Here is a 4,474-nt window from a genome sequence, read left to right as displayed (position 1 = left end):
TTAATTTATTTGTTTATTGTTCTTCTTCAAATTGAGCAACAAGCTCGATTTTCAATACACCAAAAATAGGTACAGGTAATTACTATTTTAACAATATAAATATCGTTGATTGATGTAGGTCTATACGAGTAGGTATCCGTATGTATTTGATAAAATCAAATATGGAAACACATACAGGATGCTATTATTATTGTCAAAATGAAAGTCTGCAACAATTTTTACATGTAGATAGTAGTTATCAGTAAGTATACCTATTTAAATCAATTATCCAGCAGAACAAATATTATTATAACTTTTTGCACCAATTAAAAAATATCACGCGATAGGCGCACGTTCGAAATAAAAGGTACTATCTACACAGAAAAATATTATTCATGTTTACGTCAACACGCGTTGCAATTATAATTGAATAATTTATGTATCGTAAAAAGGATGTAAAAAAAAAATCATGATCTAGACTCATCGTAAAGTGTACCTTTACGCTCCCTTGGCCCATCAAACCTTTCAAATGGTGAAATAAAAACGTAAAGATGCTTCCTTCTGATAAATTTTCCGATTTGTTTCTCTTTACTAAATCGTATGGCAATGTCAAGTTTAAGTATATCTTTCGTTCGATTATTCGATGCGTAATACACCATTATCTCTGCAGAAAACACATCGATTAAGATCAATTCGCCGATATTCTTGACGAATTATTATTCGTACATTTCAACGAATCAATTACTTGTCAACGTGTAATCATCGAACAAAGCCTTGCAGTTGATTGTACTATTTTATGGAGAATAAGGATACCTATCTACGTGCTCGTGCTCGTCTATGGTTATCTTACTAGACATCAGAACATGAATCTATCTCTTAAATCAGTCAATGAAAAAAGAAAACGTCAACCTATTTCTATATTAAATTAAAAGGACAGCAAAAATTACCCGTCAAATTGAAAGTGGCCGCGATGTACTACATTTCTATTATTTAAAAAAAAAAATCAAACTGGGAAAAAAGAGGGTAACGCATGACAAGATTTACATTTAAATAGGATAACGAGAAAATGAAATGAGAACGAGACGAGTAATTGCATCGATATATATATATACTTAGTAACAGAAAAGGCAAACAGCAAAAACCCTTCAACAATTCATAAGCTCCTAATATAACAAGTAATTTCGTTATCAAAAATGACCACACGAAAGCCTTAAGTTCATTAAAAATTGTGATTATGCCTGTAACTTAAAGAAAAGCAACTTTAATAACATTAATATATTGACATTTTTTCTTCGTTTCAGTTGCCAAAATTTTGATTTTCATCAGGAGAACATAAGCGTCGCGAAGGTCTTGCGCCTGCTTCAAAGGTTCAAATTCGCGGAACGCCTTTGCAGCGACGATTGGTTGATAATTTCGTCTGATATTTTCGTCCAGATGTAAGCGCCAAGCGGTATCCGCCTTGTTCGTTTTAAATATTATACTTTTCACGTGTTGTTTATTTTTTTGTACCGAAAGATAACTTTTTAAAACTTCTTTCGATATATGTGACCGTCCGCGATAAAACCGACCATCCGTCGCAAAAAAATCGAAAAATTTTTTTCGCGAATTTTTGTTCCCTAAACCATTTGAGGCCCAAAAATAGGCGAAAAAACGTTTTCGATTTTTTGCGACGGATGGTCGGTTTAATCGCGGACGGTCACATATTGTTTTATTTAAAAAATGAAAAACAAAAAAGCTATAGAAAATTCAGCCGGTAATTTTTCCACGAAGATACTCGTACACGACGAAGAAACAGATTACATGGGAAGCGTAGCATCATTTTAAAAAATTCACGTTCGCGTTAACCAAACGACGAATATTCTCTTACGAGTAGGTACATGAAAACATTATTAGTTGAAGAAGTTAAGAACCCTTTGTTCGCGAAGCTCGCATTTATATTAAAAATTACCGCAAGTTTAACCTTTTGCGTGATTCGAACTAAATAAGAAGTATTTTTTTCTAGGCCACATGCAACAACTTCAATCCTTGAAGCTTTCTTTTAAAATACATTCCATGGCCGAATAAGGGTAGGTACGTGAATTTCATTTCGTTCATTATCAAGTGGGTGGTATAACATTTCAGTATTTTATGCTCGCCTAAATAAAATAAAAAGTTACTTAAATAAAAAAGGTGTAAAAATAGCTGACGGTGAGAAGTGAACCAATTGATATAAAGAGTTAAGAGCCATTCAAGTAGTATAGTACAAATATATGGATGATTTGTTGACACTTGTCATTTCAATTTTTTAAGGGGTGCGAAAATATATACACATCGTTAAAGTATTATACATATGTAAGTAGGTAACTACTCAGCAATCCTATGCCCCAGAAAAATTGAGAGTATGCCTGAAAAATCATCTCTGAAGAGTACATTGAGTTATTAGAACTCTTTCTCCTCAAATCCTATAATAGATTCAAATGTCGAAAACAAAGACTCAAATCATGAGTTCCAATATTTTACAATTTAAAAAAAATCTTGCCTTATTTGAGGTGGTCTTTCATAAAATCACTTCAAGGGTAAAATTTCGAAAAAATACTGAACAAATGAAAAAATAATTCAGAATTTGTACAAAAAAAAGAAATAAAGAGTATCTATCCTACCAATAGTTGAAAGTGAACTTATGAAAAAATTTCAAAATACAAGAAAATTCAGTTCATTACAACTGTCTGTACCTACCTACCTACAGGGTGCCCAGAAATATCGAGTACCCCTAAAAAAGTTTTCTACTAAAATACTTTGGTTGGTCACAGTGAATGATAATAATGATAGCACATGATTGGTTGTTGGACTGGAGAGATAACATTCCACCAATCATATGCATCTATTTCACGTTGCCAACCTATATTTTTAATGAAAAACTTTCTTAGGGGTACTCGATATTTCTGGGCACCCTATAGATTGAATTACCTACATCTATTTATTATTTGTAATTCGAAAGAAATTACTCCAGATTGACATTTTAGTAAAACATCGTCATTCTCATTACTTTTGAAAAAAATTTCGGTATCACTTCAACACCAGAAAAAATCTTTGTTTTTAAAAAAAAAATATCTATGTAGATATAATATATTCAAGTAAGTTTTTTAATGTTTACTTCAACAAAATGCCACAAAAAACCTACTTTTACATAAGTCGGGTAAGTGCTTAGTTTATGATAAAAATTTTTTTTTGAACATATTTCGAATTTTTCTACTTTTTTCAGATTTTTGGGGATTTTTATTTAAACAGAACATCAGGATAATCAAAGTAATTTTACGTTACTTCAACAAAACGTCACAATAAAACCCTAACTTTTTTAAAAGTTATTTTCACGTTTTGTTTTTCTTTTTAATTATTTCTTCTTCAATTTTTCATTTTTGGGAATATAACGCTAGATTTTACGAAGGGAACCTCTTCAGATGTCCGCTTCCGCACAACCAAAATTTCAGCTGCCCAAATTGATTTTTGAAAATTCAAAATCGACTATTTTCGACGATTTACGCTTTTACAAAATGTATACCTACCTACTTATAACTAGGTAGGTACCTACTTATTTTGTAGACATGATGAATTAGTCCTAAAACTGATATCAACTCTCCAGAGCCAAGTGTTCATTATTTCTGGAGCCTTTAACGATATTTTCGATTTCTCCAGAATTTCAAAATTTCTCCAGAAGGCAAGAAAATTAATTCAGGCAGCTAAAAATCAAGTGGTTAATCGTCGATCGATTCAATGGGTCTATCCACATTTGAGCTGGAGAATGCTGATCAAAAAACATACTCAAGGTGTCCAATAAGCCACAACTTGATTTTTGCTGCCCATAAATTGATTTTCACGCATTTTGGAGACATTTTAAAACTCTGTAGAAATTCAAAATCGTGCTGCAGGAGGCTTTAGAATGTCCAGAAATGGTGAAATGTGGTTCGGGAAGTTGATTTTAGCTTCAGGACTAAATTCCATAATTTTTATTAAATAAGTACATATACTTTTTTTTTTAGAAAGCATAAATCCTCAAAAGTAGACAATTTTGAATTTTCAAAAATGCGCCAAAAATCGAGAAATCAATTTGGGCAGCAGCTGAAACCTCGTTAATGAAGGTTTCAGACCATGCTCTTATTATTAGATTAATGGAGAATTCTTGAAAATTTAGGTTCAATTTAATAGGTATTGTACTCCAAGAAAAAAAATATCTATTAATGGCTTTCTACACAGTACAAGAATTTTTTGAAACCTGAATTTTGAAAACTAATCAAATTTTGACTTTTTCGTCAAAAGTGATCCAAAGAATTGAAAATTTGTCGAAAATCGAAAAATAAAATTTTGGCTGTTGGGTGTTGTTATGGTAAAAATTGACCAAAATCCAATAATTTTGTCAATATTTTGAAATAAATTCAATTTAAAAATTTAAAAAAACGAAACCCATAAAATCTAAAAATTAGCCATAAAAGTACCAAAAAAAAAGCTTGACTGGCATAAT

This window comes from Planococcus citri, chromosome 1, assembly GCF_950023065.1.
Source record: "Planococcus citri chromosome 1, ihPlaCitr1.1, whole genome shotgun sequence".
In the NCBI taxonomy this organism is placed as follows: Eukaryota; Metazoa; Arthropoda; class Insecta; order Hemiptera; family Pseudococcidae; genus Planococcus; species Planococcus citri.
This window is presented reverse-complemented; position numbering follows the sequence as displayed.